At 44.6% G+C, this 23,018-nt stretch overlaps 1 long non-coding RNA gene across 1 annotated transcript in view; it reads right to left on the bottom strand.

Annotated features, from left to right (window-relative positions):
• Nucleotides 1–4,413: 4,413 nt before the first annotated feature.
• The window catches only part of LOC138148550 (uncharacterized), a 107,602-nt gene continuing 88,997 nt past the window's right edge, over nucleotides 4,414–23,018 (bottom strand). The window contains exons 4-5 of the long non-coding RNA XR_011165085.1: nucleotides 6,297–6,335; nucleotides 4,414–4,625 (exon numbers count right to left, since the gene is read on the bottom strand). This is a non-coding gene — a long non-coding RNA (uncharacterized lncRNA). The remainder of the gene's footprint in view (nucleotides 4,626–6,296; nucleotides 6,336–23,018) is intronic.

The following is a 23,018-nucleotide window of genomic DNA, read 5'->3' as shown; positions in this document are numbered from 1 at the left end:
ATAGATAGATAGATAGATAGATAGATAGATAGATAGATAGATAGATAGATAGATAGATAGATAGATAGATAGACAGACAGACAGACAGACAGATAGATAGACAGATAGAAGATAGATATACAAGATGAATGGAAATAATTCTTTTTTTTCTTTTTTAATACTTTTATTTTTCCCAGTTACATGTCCAGACAATTTTTAGCACTCATTTTTTACAAGATTTTGAATTCTAAATATTTCTTCCTCCTTCCCTCCCCTCCCCTCTTCCAAAAATAGTAGGCAATTTGATATAGGTTATACATGTGCTATCATGTAAAACATATTGCCATATTAGTCATAGTTATGAAAGAAGAAACAGATCAAAAGGAACATAACAAAAAAACACCAAAAAAAAAAAAGAATAAAGTGAAAAATTATGCTTTGATCTGCATTGAGTCCATCAGTTCTTTATCTGGATGTAGATAGCATTTTCCTTCATGAGCCCTTTGTAATAATTGTCTTGGATCATTGTATTGCTGAGAAGAGCCGAGTCATTCATAATTGATCATCACACATTGTTGATGATGCTGTGTACAATGTTTTCTTGGTTCTGCTCATTTCACTTTGCATCAGTTAGTGTAAGTCTTTACAGTTTTTTTCTCAAATCTTCTTATTCATCATTTCTTATTGCACAATAGTATTTGAATGGGAAATAATTAACAGAGGGAAGGCACTAGAAATAAGAAGAGTTGGGGAAAGCTTCCTATAGAAGATGAGATTTTAGTTGGGACTTACAGGAAGCCAGAGAAGGTTAAGTGAAGGAAAAGGGGCATTCCAGGCAGGAGGGACAGCTGGGAAAAAATGCCCAGAGCCAAGATATGAACTGTCTTGTTCATAGAACAGCTAGGAAGTTCAATGTCAATGAACTGAAAATTATGTGAGGAGTAAAAAAATTGGAAAGGTAAGATGGGGCTAGGTTATGAAGGGTTTTGAATGCCAGAGTATTTTGTATTTGCTCCTAGAGGCAACAGGAACTCACTGGAGTTTATTGAGTAAGGAGGTGACATGATCCTACCTGCATTTTAGGAAAATGACTTTAGTGTCTGAAGGGAGAATGGATTGAGGCAGGGAGAGATTTGAGGCAGGCTACTGTAATAGTTCAGGTATAAGGTCATGAGGGCCTAGAGTGCTGGTAGTGTCAGAGGAGAGAAGGGGGCTTATTCGAGAGATGCTGTAAAGGTGAGATCAACAGGTCTCAGCAACCGCTTGGATATGGGGGATGAGAAATAATAAGTATGACTCCTAGGTTTCGAGCCTCAGGAACTGGAATGATGGTGTTTCCCTCTACAGTAATAGGGAAGGTGGTGAGGGGGGAGAAGAGAAGGTTCAAGGAGAAAGACAATGAATTCCATTTTGGAGCTCCCAGTCTAATGGGAGGACAGCACATAAAAAAGGAGCTGGGAGGGGGTATGGATACCCACCATGGGGCAATACTGCTGGTGAGGACTTGGAGAGGAAGTTCAGGGCAGAGTGAAGTGAGTATGGCAGGGGTCCTTCATGAAATGTTTATTTGGGGCTAGTGACTCATCAAGAAACAGACAAAACTGTTGCAAGACAGAGACAAGGAGAAAAGGACATAGGGGCAAAGAGACATATAGAAATGCAGAGACAAAATGGAGACACAGTAAAAGACAGGAACCAGGCAGATAAACACAGAGAAGGAGACAGTGGAGCAAAGAGAGACAAGTCAGAGAGATGGCCAAAGAGAGAAAGTCAGGTACAGGCAGTCACAGTGAGGCGTGGTGACAAATTTAATTCAACATGCTTATTAGTGAAATAAGAGATTGACAGAGATGGAGAAAGCCCCAGAAAAAGAGGAGAGGGGAGGAGATAGAGCAGATCCAACCATCACAGCTACCTCCCCAGCCCCAGCATCCTCTAGTCTGAGCCCAGAACCAAGATCTCAGGCAAGGCAAGGTACCAGAAGCAAATTCGGTGCCAGGGTCTGGCGGCTTTCCACAGATTGGCAAAACAACAATGATTTATCCTGACGGGGGCTTTTTTCCCCTTTTCTGCCTGTGAAGTCTGTGGAAAAGAGAAGGGGAAACATTTGTCTTTCAAGGGAAATGACTTTGGGCTAATAGATAAAGGCAAAGAAAGGGTGGGGATTAAGTAACCATCCCTCGTGTCAGCATTTTCTTTTGGGATTGTTCTGCTGGGAGCAGGAACAGGACTGGGGCCCCTCGGGAAGTGGGACAAGCCAGGAGGAGGGTTCCCAGCTCCCTCTCTCAATGTGTGTGTTGGGGGGGGGGGATCTGACTTGAATATAATACATTAAACTGTCTTGTTCCCACAGGAAGAGGCTAGATTCCTTGACTGGGCAATTTGCTGGTGGCCCCTGCTTGCCTGGTGAACAAAATCAAATCTGCTTAGCCTGCTATTCAAGACCAATTACAGTTGGGACCCAAACAGCCTCTCCACTTTTCCCTCCCCTTTTCTCATCCACCATCCTCTCCTCAGTCAGGTCAGTCTCTTCATTCTCCCCAGCTCATGGCCAGCTCATTTCTGTTTCCTACACCTTTACTTCAGCTACTTTCTCCCTTCCAGAATTTCCTCCCATCTCCTCGACACATCTCCAAATCCATGCCATCTTTCCAGGCCCAGGTCAGGTTTAATATCCTCTAGGAGGCCTCTCCTGATGCCTCACAGTCTTTATTCTTCATTGATCTGTCTCTTGGATCTTGGACCTTTGGACCACTTGAAGTCAACATTACACCACCTCCCTAAGCAGTAGGCTTAGGTCTACAATCACAAGCTTGGTGATTCAGGACGTCCCTTCCCCTTCCTTATGTCCCTCTTTCTATAGAGGATACCATCCCCCTTCCAGGCACTCCTTTTCATGACTTAGGTCATTCTCACTCAACTCTTTGGTTAGATTCACCTCCAGTATCTAATCAGTTACCAAGTCCTGTTGATTTCATTCCATCAACAGCTCCCTTATTCTCACCACAACCATCCTAGACGTGGTACTCTTGCCTAGACTATTGCAATGGACTCCCAGTTGGTCTCCCCACATCTGGTATTTCCTCTTTCCAAAACAGTCGCCAAACAGATATTCCAGAGAGCTGGTTTGGCCATGGCACCCCAGTTCAAGGAGCTTCAGGGCTCCCTTTTGCATGTAGGATAAAGCACGTCTATCATTTAAAGCCCTTCCCCATCTGGCTTCAGTCTATTTTTCCACATTACTTTCCCTCAAATGCACCACTATTGGTCTGCTCTCTTACCATTGCTTAGGCACAACATTCCACCTCCTACGTCCATGCTCAAGCTGTCCCCCATACCTGGAACACCCTCCCTTCTCACCACTGGCTTTGGAACCCCAGATCCCTTCCAATTTGATTCAACAAGCCTTTCCTGATTCTCCAAATCTTTAGCCCAATCCCCACCTCCAATGATTGTGTATGTATTTTCTACATCTCCTTCATTTATTTATTTGCTTTAATTATTATTTTCTTTATTCTCTTATCTTTAAATATGCTGTGTGCCTCCTACAATGTAAACTCCCGGAGAACAGGGATTCTCCTTTTTGTTTTTGTATTCCCATTGCTTAAGATAACACCTAACACATAGTAGTTGCTTAATAATTTACTTGTTGGTTGATTGACTCCATAAGTACTCACTGCAACATAGTACAACCCTGGTCTGGAAATCAGAGCACCCAAGTCCTAGCTCCATCTCTGCCACTGCATAGGTGGGTGACCTTGAGACCTTTCTCCTTCCTTTTCCTATCAGTAAAATAGGGTGGCTAAACATAATTGTCTCTCTAGGTCCTTCCAGGGCCACCCTCCTCTTCTATGACTGCTGAAAACATTTCTGAAGGGCAAGTTGGGGGAAGGGCATTTGGCTGAGGTTTTTATAATAGGGCAGTAGTAAGAGCTTGAAACAATAAACCTGAGTAGAGTTCAGGCCAAGAGAGTCATGTTCAATCTCAGATCATTTGGACAACAGAGCTTTGTGTTACCTCTGTCAAAACTCTCCAGGAAATTGTGTCCATGGAGGCACATGGAGACAAAGGCTTTGGGTGCCTGGAGTGTGAGAAGAAAGATAATGACAACAAAAATAATACAATGCTTTCGTTCATAGAAACATCACACGGTTAGCAAATAGCAGAGTCAGGATTTGAACTCAGGCCCTCTGACACCAAAGCCAATGTCATTCTATGCCAGGTTGCCTGGGAAAGTTCTTTGTTTTCACTGAGATGGGAGCTCTTTCCACCCACATAGATCAAAATATTTCTGGTCTTTAGGACAGTGATAGAGACCCTTTTGGGGGGGGGTCATCTAAAGGGTCAGAATTATTTTCATGATAATTCTAAAACATCAAAATTCCAGTGGCTTCTTATTTCTTCTAGAATCAGATCTAAAAATTCCCCCATTTGACCTTTAAAGGCTTTCATAACTTGGCAGCTAAATGGTGAAATGGATAGAGTGCCAGCCCTGGAATCAGAAAAACTCTTCTTCATGAGTTCAAATCCAACCTCAGATACTTCCTAGCTGTATGACCCTGGATAAGTCACTTACCCCTGTTTGCCTCAGTTCTTCATCTGTAAAACGAGCTGGAGAAGGAAATGGCAAACCACTCCAATATTTCTGCCAAGAAAACCCAAAATGGGGTCACTGAGAGTCAGACAGGACTGTACAACAACAACCTTTCCACATACGGTACTCTGTGACTGGGTGACACTGGCCTCCTTACTGATCCCCAAACATGACTCTGCCTTTCTTGACTCCCAACATTTTCTCAGCTGGAACCGAGCCCAGAACTTCGTCTCTCCCCCTCCTCTGCCCTCTGGTTTCCCTGACTCCTCTCACCCCAAGGTTCTCCTAATCTTAGCTCCTTCTCTTGGAGATTTCTCTTAATTATTCTGTGTAGATATTGTTTGTACACAGTCGTTTGCCTGTTATCTCCCTCATTAGACCACGAGCTCCTGGAAAGCAAGAACCAATTGTTTTTGGACTTTGGATCCCCAGAACTCCGCACAGTGCCTGGCTCGTGGTAAACATTCAATAGATGCTAGTTGACTGACCAACTGAAGATGTTTTCATTTCTAATTAAGGTAAATATTGGCAGATATAACTCACACAAAGGAAAGCTCTTGGGAGTGGGAGAGGGGGAGTGCTTCAGTAATTTTTCAGTGTATAAAAGGGTCTTGAGACCAAAAAAGTACAAGCTCCACAGCTTTAGCAAAATGGCTTCCATTAGCTCCTTCTGTTCCCCACCCCACCCAGAGGCACCCTTTACTGGTCAAACACATTCCCCAGTGATCAGCCAACCCTCAGGGTAATGAGTCTTTTGGCACTTAGCTAGGCTGGTCCTCTAATAACAGATTTATCTTTCATCCCCAGCCCTTCATTCCCAGCTCACTAGGGTCCCCCCCGCCCAAGAATTTGTTCTTCTCTGGCACAGCCTTTGAAAACCCAAGGCCACCTCTCAACCATGGTGAAGCATCAGAGGATATGAATAGAGGAATAATAATACTCCCAAATAAAACTATAACTTCTAATAAACTGAAACTTAATGAATAATAACACTCCAGAATAAAACAATAGACCTCCTAATAAACTGAAATGGATCAGTATAACCTTATACTTGGGTACACAAAAATCAACTTCACAAGTACAAGAAGGGAGAGGTTCTGAGATATAGCAATTTGTCTGAAAAAAGACGGGAGTGGGGAGGGGAGGTGGCCTCCAAGTTGCCTGGGAGCTGCTGTGTGACTCAGTGGATAGATTACTGGGCCAGCAGTCAGGAAGACTTCTCTTCACTAGCTGTGACCTTGGGCAAGTACTTAACTCTGTTTACCTCGGCTTGCTCATATGTAAAATGAGCTGGAGAAGGAAATGGCAAACCACCCAAAAGGGGTCATAAAAAGTTGGATTCAACTGAAAAATAACTAAAAAGTCTATTATGAGTGCAAATAATAGAATCCTGCATTTTACACATAAGGAAACAGACTCAGTGATATTGAGAGTCTTGCATAAGTTCCCATGGCTAGTAAATACTGCCAGGATCAGAAGAGAATCTGGGTCTCCTAAGAACTCAGGAATCTGCCTTTTCTTATACCACATTTAATTTAATTCAATCTAATCCAACAAACATATATTAAACATCCATTGTGTACAGGGCCCAGTGCTAGACTCAAAGGGGCTGGAAATGAATAATTCTCAGTCTCTGTCTACAGGAAAGTCACAGCTCTAGTATTAAGAACAAATGTAATCAAAGGCAGCATAAAGGAGACTGGGGAGGGAGGGATCACTTACATGGGAGGTTCATGGAAGGTGAAGGTACCTGAGCCGGGCCTGAAAGGAAGAGAGAAGCATGTCAACAGACAGGGAGACAGCAGGATAACCCATTCTAGGTAAGAGGCCGTGCAAAGGCCCAGAAGTGGGAGAGAGAAGGTTGTTGATGGGATCAGGAGCAGAGAGTCATTCAATTTGGTACAACCATCTCAGACTCTTACACTTTTTTAAAGATCAATTTATTCTTTTTAGTTTTCAACATTCACTCTAGAAGACTGAGTTCTAAATTTTACTGCCTCCCTCCTCTCCTTCATCCCCAAGACTGCATGCTATCTGATATAGGCTATACATGTACAATCTTATTAGACATATTTCCACATTAGTCATATTGTGAAAGAAGAATCAGAACAAAAGGGAAAAAACCACGAGAAAGAAAAAAACAAACAAATATGAAAAAATAGTCTGTTTCAATCTCCATAGTTCTTTCTCTGAATGTGGATAGCATTTGCCACTGTCCGACTCTTAGACTTCAGAGGGCCAACCATGTAAGCCTTTATAAAAGTCATTGATAAAAATGCTAGAACATCCCAAGGCCAAGCACAGACCTCCTGAGCGACTTTTCAAGGCCCTTTAAGCTTTGGTGCCACCATGCATAGCCATGCAACTCAATTTCATCCAATCAATTTTGATTAAGCATCCTCCTAGCAGAGACAAAAATGTAAAAAAAAAAAAAAAAAAAAAAACTTGTTTTTTTTTTTCCTGTATAATAATTAATGTGTGATTGAGCAATGACAGATAAACTCATCACAAATTAATTATTATACATAATATTACATGGCAAGTACATTAGCAATTGGGTGAATCCAATGCTATTTGAGGTTCCCAGGGTTGGGGACTTGGGGGAAGTGGTTACCAACCAGAAGTCACAGGTCCAACCTTATCTCTTACAGTTTGGGGTGGGGGGGGGGGAGCCAAAGGGTGGGGAGAGGGAGTCAGAAGGGAGAATGGGTCTAAACCGTGCTTTCATCTCTATGGGAAAAGTTCTCATGCGGAAATTCCCTTCAGTGATGCAAAGCTGAAAATTGTTTATAAGTTATTGACTTTGAGAAATGCCTTAGGGAAGTGGGAAGTGAAAAAAGTTGTCTGCGTAATTCAGTGCTATGTGTCAGAGGCAGGATCTGAAGCCAGATCTCCCTGACTCCAAGATAGATCAATCCTTGCCTCACTGATCACACCGCCCCTCTCTTACCTACTCTCTTTACTAATAATTATTAATGCTAATAGCTCCTGTTCTTATAGCATTTTAAGAGCTTTCCTCCCAAAAGCCCAACAGTGAGGAATATAACAGGATGTAACCCTATGAGTGTTACTATCATCCCCATTTTAAGGAGGAAAAAACTGAGGTTTAGTGAGGTTAAAGGGGTCTGCTCCTTAAGCCTTGAGCAAGCAGAGAACAAGTATTTATTCAGCTCTTGATATAAGCCAGGCATTGAGCTAAGCACTAAGGATAGAAAAACAAGAAAAAGACAGTCCCTGCCCTCAGGGAGCTTATGCTCAACGCCCTTTCCACTGCCCTATGGGACTCTCAATTTGAATCTTCAGTTCTAACCAAGGTGGTTGTCAGGCCCACCTCCTCCTTTGCCGGCAGCTCCCAGCCCAATTGGTGGCCCCTTTCTGGGCACTCCTAAGGGGTCCGAGGTCTACACCACCCAACTTAATGCTTCATTTCTGGCCATCTCCCATCCTTTATGTCTCTTTCATGTGTGTTCGTGCACTGGAGCCTTGCTTCCATCCCCTTCCTTCTCTCCTCACATGTGGACCAGGCCATGAGTCAGACTTTCTAACAAAAAGACTTAATTTTCTATTTGTGTGATGTATTTTCTGACCAGACTCCCTTTCAACTTTGATTTGGTGACTTCAGAAAATAAACATGTAAATAAGCATGGATTGCCTGGGGGCAGGGGAGAAGTTAGGGAGGAATAGACCGCAGTGGAAAAAACCCTGAAATAGGAATCCGGGACCTTGGGCAAAGCGTCTAAACCCCCTCTGTGCCTCAGTTCCCTCACCTATAGAATGAGAGGAAAGCTATTTTGCATTCTTATAATGGTTTTTAGTTCCCACCCTGCCCATTAACATCGTTTTGAGGTTGACTGATTAGGCATTCTTGTCCCCATTTTGTTGTTGTTGTTTGGTCATCAATATGACTCTTTGTGACCCCATTTGGGGATTTCTTGGCAAAGATACTTGGCAAAGATACAAAGAGGGGATTGCCATTTCCTTCTCTAGCTCATTTTACAGATGTGGAGACTGAGGCAAACAGGGTTAAATGACTTGCCCAGGGTCATACAGAGAGTAAGTGTCTGGGACCAGGTTTGAACTCAGGTCTTCGGGTCCTGACTTCAGGACTGTCCACTATGCCAACTAGCTGCCCTGGTCCCCATTTTACAGATAGGCAAACTAAGACCTTGAGAAGGAAAGTGACTTAACCAATGTCACGAACACAATGTCACATTGTGGCAAAACCAGGACCCAAACTCCGGAGTCTTTCTTGACGACTAGTCCATGTTTTGTAAGATCCTGACTACCTCTAGGACTCTATGCTTCACTCTATAGGGAAAAGAGTAGTGGGCTTGGGCCCGAGTTCAGATTCTGGGTATGACTCTTGACGGCTCTAACCTTGGACAAGCCAACATGGTGTAGGGGAAAGAACACTGGCTTTGGGGCCAGAAAACCTAGGTGCAGACCTCAGCTTTTTCCACTGCCCTTGTGCAACGCTGGGCAAATTACTGCCCTTCTCTACGTCTCAGTTTCTCCACCTATCAAGGGAGGACATTGGACCACATGGTCTATAAGGTCCCTTCAAACATTAATGTTCCATGGTTTCTAGCCCCCTGCCTGTGAGAAGCGATCACAAACCCCAAGTTTCTACCACCAAGGGGGCCTGACCACCATCAGCTGAGCCCAGAGCTGTCCCCCTGGCAGGTCTGTGAGTCTAAGCAGCCAGTTCTGGGCTGGAGACAGGGAAGAGCCAGGCAGCCTGACCCATAACAGCAAGGCCCTCCCTGTGAAGGGCACTCAAGCCAGGCCACCTCTAACACCAGGCCTGGTTAGACTCACTAGTCCCCCGACCCTACAGGATGGGGCCAGAGAGGCTAACTGAAGGGCTCTCACCGAGGATGTTCTCCCTGGTCCCAGATGGGACAATTAGAAGCAGCATCTGGGAGGCAGAATTCAGCTCAATACAGGAATTTCCCAACAGATAGAGCCATCCCTCCATAGAAGGAGCCGCCTTGGGGGGGTAGGGAATTGTGTCTGAGCAGTAGTTGAACGAGTCCGTCAGGTAGGCTAGAGAGGGGAATCCTATACTGTGACAGAGGATGCTCTAGTCTGGATGCCCTCCGATGCCCTGCCCTACCCTGGAGTCTAGAGTTCTATTATTCTGGGCAGTCATCCTAATTCTTTGAGAGGTAATGTTGTGGAAAGGAGAGAACCCCAGACTTGGCATCAGGAGCCTCGGATTAAAGTGTTTCCATCAGCTTGCTTTGTGACTTTGGGCAAGTCATTTCCCATCTTTGAACCTGTTTTCCTCTTTTCTAAAAGGAAGGGGGTTGGCTGAAGCTGAGTAGCCCCATTGATAAGGCAACAGTAAACTGAATGACCCCACTGAAAGGGCAGACGCGCTCAGAATCCTGGCAGAGCCAGATTTGAATACTGCCAGGTCTAAGTTCTAATCCTACCTCTGAATCTTGGTTATTTAAATGAAAAACCAAAAAGCAAAAATAAAATGGGAGTAGGGTCATAGTCATGCTCTCTCAATTCTAATTTGACTCTGATATTCTGTGAATTAATAGTTCTATTTCTGTTGTTTCCGGTATTCTACATGTGTATATATACACATATATGTACAAATGTGTACATGTACACACATACATGTATAGACATGCATACACACATATATGCATATACACATATAATATATATGCAATTCAAAATAATACTTTGTATTATATAATATGAAAGAAAGAGGGAGAGGGAGAGAGAGAGACAGAGATGGAAACAGAGACAGAGAGAGACAGAGAGAAGTTTGAGACCTCTGTCAGGGGAAGAGTAATTCTTAACATCTACTCTGGGAAGAATCAGGAAATTTTCATATTGTGAACCTGCAGTTTCAAACAGGGGACAATGAACCCTGGGTCAGGAGTCAGGAGGCTTAACTGAATCACCAACTTTACTGTGTGATCTTAGGTAAATCACTTACTCCCACACTCTGAATCTCAGTTTCCTCAGCTGTAAAACAGGGTCCTAATAAGCAGAATCACAAGTGTGTTGAAGAGGAGTTTTGTAAATTGTAAAGTGCCATGGGATTTATTGGTAGCAGTAGTAGACAGCTATAAAACATAATAAAAATATGAGTTATTATTAATAACAATAACAAACTTTAACATGCTAAGAAAATGGGAGTTATTATGATTAATAAAGCCTTATAGGAATTAAAACTGCAAATATTCTTGCTAACAATAATAAACTCCAATGGTTACAGAAATGTTATTATTATTGTTATTTATTACTAATAAACCCCAAAGCGCTATAGAAACGCAAGCTTCCTCTCCACCCCCTCCACCCCCATGACATTCTCTTCATGCCTGAGCACAGCCCCCACGGAGTTTGATGGGAGTCAGCCCAATACAATATGAACTTCCTCTGACTTCGGGGTAATTCAGCCAGAGACCACTACAGATGTGCACAGCTGTGCCACAGGCCTGCGATTAACCCTGCTCAGCTCTGGGTCCCAGTCTCAAAGGTTCCTGAAATAGCAAGCCCGAAGACAGAGCAGAGAGGGGAGCACCTCCATGTATACTACAGGATAGACCCAGAGAGGCCTTCCTTGCAGCCCCATGTTCACATCTATCTTCAAGGGGATTGACTTGACTATTGACCTAAGGCCCTCTGCCAGCTGTGAAGTTCTAAGGTCCATGGAAATCACTCACATGTTTGGAGAGGCAGAGAAAGAGAGAGGAAAGAGCACTGGATTTAGAGTTAGCTGGTCTGCAGCTAAGGCCCAGTTCCAAGACCAAAGAGCTATGTGACTTTGGGGAAGGCTTCTCTGGGTTTGAACTTCTCATCTTATTCGGAGGAAAATAATAAAGCATAGAAGTAGGAGCTATCTTTATTTTCCACTATCGTTCAGCCCTGCTTTAACCACTGTAATTCAATTCAATAAAACGTTAATTACTACACAATGCCTAGCTCCTAATAGTAGGTGCTTATTGATTGATTGATTGATTATGGTATACAAAGCACCATGCAAGAACATTATTGAGATAAGATGCAAATACAGACAAGCACTATAAACCAGGGTCCACAGTTGAGCTTACATTCAGGCCCCGACCTTCGATCATGACAAAAGCTGAAATGACCAGTTGGCTTTAAGAACACAAGTGGAAAGAGAAACATAATTCACGACCCCAGTTTATCTACTGAAGTGAAGAATGACAGTTATCTCTCTTACTTGCCCAGAACAACACAATTTTTAAAGTACTTTCTCATTCATCATCCCATCGATCTTCACAAGTCCTGGCATGGAATGTGGGTGTTAGGGCTGAGAATCCTAGGGTAAGACAGAGAGCTGTGCATGGAAGACACCACTCCAGCAGCTCTTGCCCCAATCATTTACTATGTCCTTGGGATCTAGGAGGCCCATCAAAATGCAGAAGATGTAGAGATAATTTAGGGATTATAGGTTTCCCAGAAAAGCACAAGTCACAAACTTGAACATTATAATGAAAGAAATAATACAAGAAAATTTTCTCGGAGCTTCTGAAGGCAGAGAATACTACCATCCTTCTAGTCACTGGGATTACAACCCTGGCATCGTCCTCAACTCTACTCTCCCTCACCCTGATCCCTGATACAGTCAGTGCCTCATTATTCTACCCACACATCTATCTCCTCCTCTACACTCACATAATTGAGGTCCTAAATAACCTCTCCCCTGGACTGTTGCAATAAACACCTCATCAATCTCCCCACCTCCCTCCTCTCTAATCCATCCTTCAAATTAATCTACAGCTACCAAATTAATATTTGTAACACACAGGTCAGTAACATGTAACACCCTGCTCAAGGAACTTCTATGGCTCCCTACTATCTCTAGGAAAGATAAATGAATAAATCCTTTGTTGGGTGTTCAAAGCCTCTCACAATCTGGTTCTAGCTTACCTTGCTAGAAGGTACTTCTCTCTTTCCCCCATCCCCCACCCCTACCCCCATACATTCTATATTCCAGCCAAATCTATGCTCTTCATACATGACAATCTATCAACAGTCTCTGCGACTTCACAGAGAAAACACTAGAGACCATGGCCTGTAAAGACTGGTTGAAGGCCTTGGGGACATTTAACCTGAAGAAAGATGGTCATATTCGGGTATCTGAAGGGCTGCCAAGGGAAGAGGGATCAGATTTGCAGTTCTCTGCCCCAAGGTCACCTTTAAAAACAATAGGTTGAAACTGAAGAGAGGCAAATTAAGGAGAAGCATCTTAACCAATCTGTCTCAAAGTGGAAGGGGTTGCCTAGGGAGGCAGTGAGGTCCCCCTCAATGGAGGTCTACAAGGGGGTGATCACTTGTTTGGTCTGTTGTAGAATGGATTGCTGTTCAAGTATGGGACCTTCCTTCTAGCTCAAAGATTCTATGACATTGTCTCCTGGTCCCCTATGCTTTCTACTGCCACATGTTACTTCCATTCACTCTTTTGTACGAAATGCCCAGTGTTGGCCTCATCACACACACACACACACACACACACACACAATGTCTTATTTGGGAAAAAAAAAGTGACATGTCTGGATGAAAGAATGGCTGAATAAATCATGGTGCATCATTCTAATTACTGGTGCCATTAGAAAATGTGAACATGAAGAATTTGGAGAATTATGGGAAGGTTTACATAAATTAATATAGAACAAAGTAGACAGTAAGAGTGTGAAGAGGATCTGAGGAATGAAGTGGTCAGTTCAGGCTAAGGGGCACCAGGACAGGCTTCCTGGGGGAGGGGGCAGATGAAATGGGCCTTGAAGAAAGGGAAGGGTTTCAGCAGACAGAACCAGCGATGGAAGGAAGGGAAAGACATGGAAAGGACATGAACATAGGGGTAGGGGCAAGAAAGAATAAAAGGTATTCTGCAAATGGTAAGAACTTAATAAATGTAAAGAGAATGAAATTTTGGGAACGGTCATAAATATTATGGAGATTACAGGGTGAGCATAGAGAGACTGCCTAGCCTGTACCTGTTATAAGTAAACAGGCACTCACTACCACTGCTAAAACTATTACCACCACCACCACCACTACTACTAATAAGGTGCTCTGAGGAGAGACAAAGTGAAAGAAACAAAATTACATTCATTTAGGACAGGAGTACTGTCCTAAATACAAGGTGGGGGAGGAAGGGGAAATCCGAATTTCCACTGACTCATAGACTTAAAAAAGGAGAAAGCATTAGCAATCTATAATTTATTATTCATCTATAATCTAAGATTATAGATTTAAACTGGAAGGGACCTTAGAGATCATCTAGTTTTACAGATGAGGAAACTGAGGCACAGAGGTTAAGTGACTTTCCCAAGGTCACACAAGTAGTAAGTGGCAGAGTTAGAACTTGAAATCTGGTCCTCTGACTCCAATACAGTGCTTTCTTTGTTAGACCACATTGCTTCTGAGGCTAACTAGCCCAGCTGGTCCAGCTAGGAAATAATCCCGTAATAGAGCTGCTTGAAGAGGGTGTGGAGGAACCCATTCCTTCCTAAGGCTGCCTCTTCAGGAAAACGCTTTTCTGATTTCCACTAGGTGCCCAAAGCTTAGCTACCATGGAGAGGAAACAGAGGAGGATTCGGAGACTTGTCTTCCAGGGGTTCGTAGTAGAAAGAAAAAGGTGAAGGGTGAGAAGATTCACACCCAAAGAATAGAAAAGGAAAAGGTTACAGGCTAAGATGAGTGGGTACCCTGAAAGTAAGGACTGTATGTTCTCAGAGCCATCCAGGAGAGATCAGGGTGGGCTGGAGATATCAAGGAGAACCTGGGCAAGGGCTTGGGGATTTGAAGACAATTCAGCTGTGTTGGGGAAGAACAGAATATGGGTAATAGGACTGGAGGGGAAGAGATGAGAATGGTTTCTTCAAAATGTCGAAGGAGGCCACATTATCAATGACTCACCTTTAGAGCATCTTATGTTTAGCTAAAATGTTGTCATTTGGTCATCATAACAACCCTATAAGCTGAACAGGGAAGGTATTGCACATAAGGAAACGGGCCCAGAAAGGGAAAACGAACTGCCTACAGTCCCACAGCAAGGAAAGTAGACTTTGAATTTCCATCTTTTGACTTTAAAGCTAATCTTCCTTTCCACTATCCCTATCCTTAGTCCACAGAATAGGCTTGTTCGGAGGGAGGCAAGAGGGGAAGCAGATAGAAAAAAATTATCAACACCCCCACCACCTGATGGATTCTAGGTTCAACTCTGCACCTGCCTCACTGTGTGGTTAAATAACCGCTAAGTTCCCTTCCAGCTCCTCGATGGTATAAACTAAGCTTCCTCCCTGTCCTCAGTTTCCCCAATTGTAAAATGAGGGAGCTGAAAGAGATAGCTTCTAAGGTGTCTTCCATTGCCAAAGCTATGATCCTATTTGTATGCTCTCCTTGTCCGCTAGGCTGGGGTCTGGGGGGCAGGTGGGTCCCGAGCTCCCCTTCTCTCCTTCCCAGTCTACAACCTCTTTCCTGGGATATCTAGCATGGTCGGGGGCGGGGGGGTCACATAGCCTGGGGTCCGGTGGGGTGGGGTTCCTCTTTCCTCTCTCCTCTCCCCCCGGGGCGTCCCCGGTAATGCCCTGGACAATACGGAGCATCCCCATTCTCCAGGGCCACAAAGGCAGAGCATTTAAATTCCAATTGAGTAGGGCCCGGAGGAGGCAAGGGGGCCCGTGCTGACCCCGACGCCCCCGGCAGAATAGGAACCCGGGCTGGGCCCCCAGCCCCTGCTCCGCAGCCCCTGCTCCAGGGGCCCCGCCCACATTCCCCTCTGCCCAGTGATGCCCCAGAAGACCGGGGCTGGTGGGGGGAAGGGAGGGGCTGTCTCCAGGAGAGAAAGGGGAGAACGGATTGAGTTGTGCCGGCGCGGAAGACAAGAAGGCAGCCCCACAAGAGGGCTATTGAGGAGCTGTGAAATCTGGGATTGAGCCATCAAAAAGGCCAGCTCACAACGCATGCCTGCCCGCCTAGGCCCTGGCCCTGACCCTGACCCTGGCCCTGGCCCAGCCCCACCCTGGCCTGGGAACTTGAGGACCCGGCCCCGCTGCCTCCATCCCAAGGACCCGCGGGTTCCGGGCTCCAGGCTGTGGCCGCGAGTCTCTCCCTGCTCCAGGGCATTCCGGGAGTTAAAACGGTGCTAGGCTGGACTGTGAAAGTGACACCTGATTCTCCTCCAAGCACGAAATGTTCTCTTTCTTCATGAGGACTTTGCGGGAATGTGTCAAGCGCCCTTCTTTCGGCCTCTTTCATCTTCCGGTCCTTTTTCTTTCTTCTCATGTTAATTTATTTTCTGCCCTGCCCCGCACTTAGCCCCCTCCCCCGCCCCCAAGACTAGGCACACTGAATAAATAAACGAATGAATAACATCATTTGAATCGGCATCCCGCCTTCCTTTTGTTTGTTTGTTTTTTTAATTATATTTTGTTTCAATCAGAAAAATTCGCCTTCTCCCCCTCTCACCTCCCTCCCCGCAATCGAGAACCCAAACCGAACAGAACCCATTACAAACACGTATAGGCCACCAAAACATATTTCCACATTGGCCATATTTAAAAAAAAAAAAAAAAACTTGTCTCGTTCTGAACTCTGCGTCTTCTCCTCTCCCTCCGGAGGTGGGTAGCATGAAGACTTCCCATTTGCAAAGTGCCTTCCTCCCAACCATTTTTCGAAGTGGTTAGTGCAAAGATTCTTATTCCCGTTGGGGGCCCAGAAAAGTGAATTAACTTGACCTAGGCAATGAATAAATGAAGAACTCAGCCCCTTCTTCTCGAAATAGGCCATTTAAAGAAATTATTTTGGTAGTTTATTTGTTTAAATTATTCAAGAAATTATTTCATCCCTCTGTTTTCTCTGACCTGTATGAATATAACCTTAGTGACCAACTAGCTTTGGTGAAAAGTATGAATTTTTTGTTAATTTTTAAGAAAATGTAGAAAAGGAGCGGGGCAGATACCAAGAAAGAGGACAATTGCCTGGGAGTGGAATCCTATCTCTGATGCTAATTTACTGTGTGACCTTGGACTAGTCCTTTACCTTCTCTGGGCTTCATGATCTCTAAGAAAATTGCTTCCAGCTCTGACATTCTATGAGTCTGTGATGTAAACTTCACACCTCTACATAGCAAAATAAAGAAACAGTATGGGGGCGGCTGGGTGGCGCAGTGAATAAAGCCCCGTCCTGGAGTCGGGAGGACCTGAGTTCGGCTCTGGTCTCAGACACTTAACACACACACACACACACACACACACACACACACTAGCCGAGTAACCTTGGGCAAGTTACTTAACCCCAATTGCCCTCCAAAAAGCAAAAAAAAAAAAAAAAGTATGACTTCTAAGTCAAGATGATAGTGAGTGTGTTTGAAAACCTACTATGTGATAGTCTATAATTCCAGATCAACATAGGAATTTGGGTTGTTCCCATACCCCGAATGCTCATGCCATCCTCATTATCCTACTAATCCGAATCCTTACCCTTAATTAAGAGATACCTTAATACCCAGTTCAAGCCCCTCAATCAGACTTTTTTTGAATCTCTAGTCTAAGACGCTATTTAGCGATTAATTACAGCATAATTACATTGGAACGCACACTGAATTCAAATCAGAAGAGTTCACAGGTTTTACCACTTGGAAGCCTCAGACCCCTGAGAAATTCATTTCTCCTCTCTGAGTCTCAGTTTTACTTTCTGTAATATGGGGAGGATGATACTTTCACTATTTTACCTCATAGAATTATCAATGTTCCCAATTTTATTGATGAAGAAATTTTATTATGTGCTCTTTGTCTTCCTCAATTTACCTTGGTCCATCAACCCCTCCCCAACAGAAGTAAATCTTTTGAGGGCAGGGCAGAGAGAGTTTCCCTTTTTTTTTTTTTAATATGTGGTTTTTATTATTATTTTAATTTGTGTTCCATACACAGTATAAGCAAACTTGAACCGAATTGCCTTCAGTGCCACATCTAGAATGTCCCAATAGGTCTTCTGAAGCTAAGACCAGTCAGTACCCTTTCCACTCCAGCCCAGCCCTTTGCCAACCATAAAAACTTTTCAGAAATCTGAATTCTTATTAGAAGGGAAGTTTCATAGTGCTGAAGGAGGGCACAGTGAAACTCTGGGGACAATAGTCTCAACACCTGATTCCTGCCTTTTCAGGGCCCAGAAACCCCAAACCCCAAGCCCTACCTGGCCAACCAACCTCATCCTTTCTTTCCCTTCAGAAACAAGAGTCCTGTTTGTAGGGAAACTGGATCCCCTCCTTCCCCTTTAATCGGATTCCCTTACACTTAAAGCCCAGCCCAGGGCTTTGTGGGATCTGTTCAGTGGCTAGGAAGCCCTCAAAACCTTCTCCCTCTTCTCCCTCCCTCCCAGCCTGTTGTTTTCCCTCCCATTAAGCCAGGAAGTCAGGCCTTGCCAAGAGTAGATGGGACTCATACCCAGAGGACTCAGATCTAAGTGTTGGCTCAGGAAAGGTCAAGTTTCTAAGGTGTTTATCCCCTGGCCCCCTGAACCCATTACCAACCTGAGATACTTGATGATAGTAATTGGGTTTTGTTTTTTTAAAAAAATAAAGCCTTTGGGAGCCATGCACCAGGAAGAAAAATAACCACCCAGGAAACACATTTTGTTTCTTAGTCTGGCTGTGGATTCTTGGACTTCAGCCCGCAGGGTCAGGGCATCTACAGGAACCACGACACAGACAAAAACACCTGGCAGAGGAATGGAAAACATCAGAACTGGGAAGTCTGGGTTCGAGTCCTGATGTTGTCACTGGGTGATTTTAGGTAAATTACCTTCTCAGTTTGGGTCTCAGTTTCCTCATTCGTAGAATGGGAGGAGAGTCCCTTCCAGTTCGATAATCGGGTATTGCTTCCTCTCTCCTCAATTATCATATTTATTTCTGCCTATGTATATGCTATCTCTCCACCAGATCTGCTCAGTTGAATGTAAAATCCTTGAGGACAAGCAGTAATTTGGTTTGCCTTTTGTCCTCAACTTCTAACCTACAGGGAAGTAGGATAGAACAGTGGATTAGCGTCAGAAGACCTGAATTCAAATCTAGCCTCAGACATTCACTAGTGGTGTGACCCTGGGCAAGTCACTTAACCCTGTTTGCTTCAGTTTCCTCATCTGTAAAATGAGCTGGAGAAGGAAATGGCAAACTACCCCAGTATCGTTGCCAAGAAAACCCCAAATGGGGTCACAAAGAGTTGGAGACAATTTAAATGACTGAACAATAACAACCACCACCTAGCACAGGGTTTTGCATATACTAGGCAGTTAATGTATGTTTACCTAGATTGCCTCTCCTATCACTCCCTTTTCAGTGTTTGTCAGTCTGCCTTCTGATTTCATCACTCAACTGAAAATTTTCTTTCCGGAGTTACCATCCATTGCCCAGTTTGGTGACCTATTCTCCCTTCTCCTTTTTGACCCATTTCCCCTGGATGCTCTGTCCCTGGCTGGCACTTAAAGCCCTTGGTAATCTGACTCCGCCCTCTGGGACTTGTCATTCATTATTCCCCTTTATGTATTCTATGTTGCATCTAAATTGGCTAACTTGCTATTCCTCAAACATGACCATCATTCTCCCACCTCCATGCTTTTGCACAGACCATCCGTCATGCCTAGAATGCCCTTTCTCCTCACCTCAGCCTCTTAGAATCGGTAGCTTCCTTCAAAACTCAGTCCAGTTGCCAGCTGTATTTATTTGATCTCTTGCCCCACCCTCAGCTTTAGAATGTAAGCGTCTTGAGGGCAGGAATTGTTTTTCTTTTTCTTTTTTTTTCCCAGTGACTCCTCAACAATCAGCACAGTGTCTGAACAGAGTGGATGCTTAATAATATTTGTTGCTTGCATTTGGGCTGGACTGGCATGTACCTGGCCAGGTATTTCCTCTGTAGCATCCCTGACAAATAGCTAACCAGCCTCTGCTTGAAGGCTCCAGTGACTCACCTGGAAAATAGCTCCATTCAGCTTTTGGACAGTTCAAATGGTTAGGAAGTTGGGGGGTTCCTCCCCCTTACATTGACTCAAATCTGCATCATTCTACTTCCTCTTGGTTCTCTATATTTCAGTCAAGTTAAACAACAGGAGAGGGAAGAGGCCTGACCCCCTGCCCTTAGGGAATCATCTGGCTACTGGCCATTGCACCTGGATTTCCTGCAGCTGGGGAGGCTGATGCTGTAGGGTCGCTTGAGCTCAAGGATTCTGGCTGCTGCTGATTGTGTGTCTGTGTTAAGTCCAATGATGATATGGTGAGCTCCCAGGATCCAGAAGCCACCAGGATGCCTGAGGAGGGTCCAACCAGACCAGACTGGAAAGAGAGCAGGTCAAAATTTCTGCACCAGTCATCAGTAGAATCAGACCTGTGAGTGGCCACTACACTTCCAGCCTGGGCAAGACAAGGAGACCCAGTCAAGAAAGAAAGAAGTGAAAGGAAGAAGGAAGGAAGGGAGGGAGGGAAGGAGGGAGGGAGGAAGGAAGGAAGGAAGGAAGGAAGGAAGGAAGGAAGGAAGGAAGGAAGGAAGGAAGGAAGGAAGGAAGGAAGGAAGGAAGGAAGGAAGGAAAGAGAAAGGGAGGGAAGGAATGAAAAAGGGAGGGAAAGAAAGAGAAAGGACAGGAAGGAAGGAAACAAAGGAAGGAGGGAGAGAAAGAGAAAAAGAGGTAAGGAAGGAAAGAAGGAGAGAGGGAGGGGAAAAGAAAAAGAGGAAAGAAAAGTCAACCTGGCCTACTTTAGACTGGACCTTAACAACCCTTTGGGAACATTGCTGGCCCAGCCCATACCTCCCTGGGAAGCCAAAGAAGAAACAAGTTCAAACTACTTTCCTCTCTGAGCAGATGAAAAAAACCTAGGCAGAGAACATTCAAATCACTGATCCTGCGGTCCCACAGCCCTTCTAGGGAACAAGAATATGATTTGGGAGTGATTTGGAGTCAAAACATGATTATGTTGCACACAACAGGCTCTCAATAAAAGTTAAGGAATGAAGAGGGTATGCATGGAGGGTCCACTTTACAAAGTCCAAAGCTGCCTGTCAGGGGAGGTATCCAAGCATAAGGTGGATAACCCTCTGTCAGGAAGGCTGTCTTAGAGGGGATTTTTGGACTAGATAGGAGAATAGACTAGAAACCCCCTGAGATCCCTTCCCCCACCCCTCTACAAGATTTCATGAGCCCAGTGTTCTCTTATCTAACTCTATAACCCTACAAGATCCTAAGATTCTAAAATTATGTGATTCTAAGACGTCGTAGGTGGCACAGTGGATACAGCCTGGGGCCTGGAGTAAAGAAGACTCTTCTTTGTTAGTTCAAATCCGACCTTACTTACTTCCACTTACTGAATGTGTGACCCTGGGCAAGTCACTTAACCCTGTTTGCCTCAGTCTCATCATCTGTAAAATGAGCTGGAGAAGGAAATGACAAACCACTTCACTATCTTTGCCAAGAAAACCCCAAATGGGGTCACGAAGAGTCAGATTCAACTGAAAATGACTCAACAACAACAGAAAATGTTGTCAGTCTTTGTGCCTATCATTCTAGAGGCATTGAAAAGGAAGGCCGGGGGCTACACAGAAGTTCACTTGCTGACTTTACCCAATATGACGAGGGAGCCAGTGAGGAGGGTGGAAAGCCCTGGACCGGGCATCAGAATTGAGGTCTAGTTCTTGCCATGCTGTCTGACTTTGGGCAAGTCACTTATCTTCTCTGGGCTTCAAATGCATAAAATAAAGGGGCCTAGACCAGGGGTGGGGAACCCACGGCCTTGAAGACGCAAGTGGCCCTCTAGGTCCTCAAGTTCGTCCCTTTGGCTGAATCCAAACTTCCCAGAACAAATCCCCTTAATAAAAGGATTTGTTTTGTAAAACTTGGACTCAGTCAAAAGACTTCGGCCGAGGACCTAGAAGGCCTCAAGGCCACAAGTTCCTCACCCCTGGTCTAGATTGTCTCCAGCTCTACCATGCTATGTTCCTTGTTCTAAGATCTCTTTGAGCTTGGACATTCAAAGGTTCTAAGGTCCCTAGGTTGTTTTTCAGTCCTGTCTGACTCTCTGTGACCCCATCTGGGGTTTTCTTGGCAAAGATAGTGAAGTAGTTTTCCATTTCCTCCTCCAGCTCATTTTATAGAGGAGGAAACTGAGGCAAACAGTGAAGTGACTTGCTCAAGGTCACACAGCTAGTAAGCATCTGAGGCCAGATTTGAACTCAGCAAGATGAGTTTTCCTGACTTCAATCCTGGTTCTCTATCCACTGTGCCACCTAGCTATCCCATCTCCCACATATGGCTATATAAAAAAATCTCTTTACAAACTTTAAAACATGTTATACTACGTAATTATGAATATTCTGTATTCCAAGTTTCCTTCCATCTATGGCATTATAGAATGCCAGGTCTATGTTCTAAGGCCTTGCCATCACTAACAGTCTCTGCTCTAAGACCCCTTCTAGCTCTAATATGCCAAGGAAGGAGTTAGTGTGGGTAGTAAAAAGAACACCAGAGTCAGGGGATCTGGGTTCAAATTCTGATTCTATATACCTTGGGCAAACCATGACACTTAGGCCTCCATTTCCTCATTTTTAAAATATATTAGCTAGGTCCCAAGGCCCCTTCCCTTACCGACAGTTTCTAGCAGATTCCTTTTAGCTCTGATGCTCTGATAGACTTTGTTTTGCCTTTGCCTGGTGATAATCATGGCTGAATATGTATACTCTTGTCTTTAGAACATGTGACTTAAGAAGCAGACTGCCTGAATTCAGGGTGATCCTCCCTCCAGAGGAGGATCCTAGGGGCTGGGGGCAGGGGAAGCATCACAGGGGTGGGGGGTGCCTGTTTGTAGACAGAAATATGACCTAGAAAGACTGGAATTATTTTCAGTGAGGGAGGCTTGGAGGGAATTATACTTTGAACCCTCTTTTCATCTGTCCTCACCTCATCACCTAGCTTTAGAGCCTGGCTAGTAATTTGGCAATGTGAGCGGTGGTGGCAGGGGATGGGAGTGGGGAGAGAAGTCACACTATGAGAGGCATGTGGGGAGGTGGGGACATGGGTTCTGGGCCAGGGAATTTAGCATCCTGACAGAAACACACTGCAGGCTGAGCTGCCCAAAGCCTTGTCTCCTCGATGATACATCACATCTGGAGGGCATGGGTCACTTTCCAAAATACATTCCCATCCCTTATTTCAATCAGCTAACCTACAAAACTTTCTGGAGCTTCCAGGGTTAGACTTTCATGTGGAGGAGATAGGAGGAGAGGCAGGCCCTGTCAGCCTGCCCTTGGGGAGATCATAAGTCTAGCTGGGGAGGTAGGAATCATACACATAGAACCAGGAGAGGGATGGAGACAGGGGTGAGAAGCAATGCCAGTGTCTGGTATGGCCCCTAAGTGTGATCGAGGAATCCCTGGCTTAATGCATCCTGTGAGGTCCCAACTCAGCTACGCG

The sequence above is a fragment of the Petaurus breviceps genome, unplaced genomic scaffold, assembly GCF_028583685.1.
Source record: "Petaurus breviceps papuanus isolate PSGF00001 unplaced genomic scaffold, PetGlider_PUasm1.0 140, whole genome shotgun sequence".
Classification (NCBI taxonomy): Eukaryota; Metazoa; Chordata; class Mammalia; order Diprotodontia; family Petauridae; genus Petaurus; species Petaurus breviceps.
This window is presented reverse-complemented; position numbering and strand designations above follow the sequence as displayed.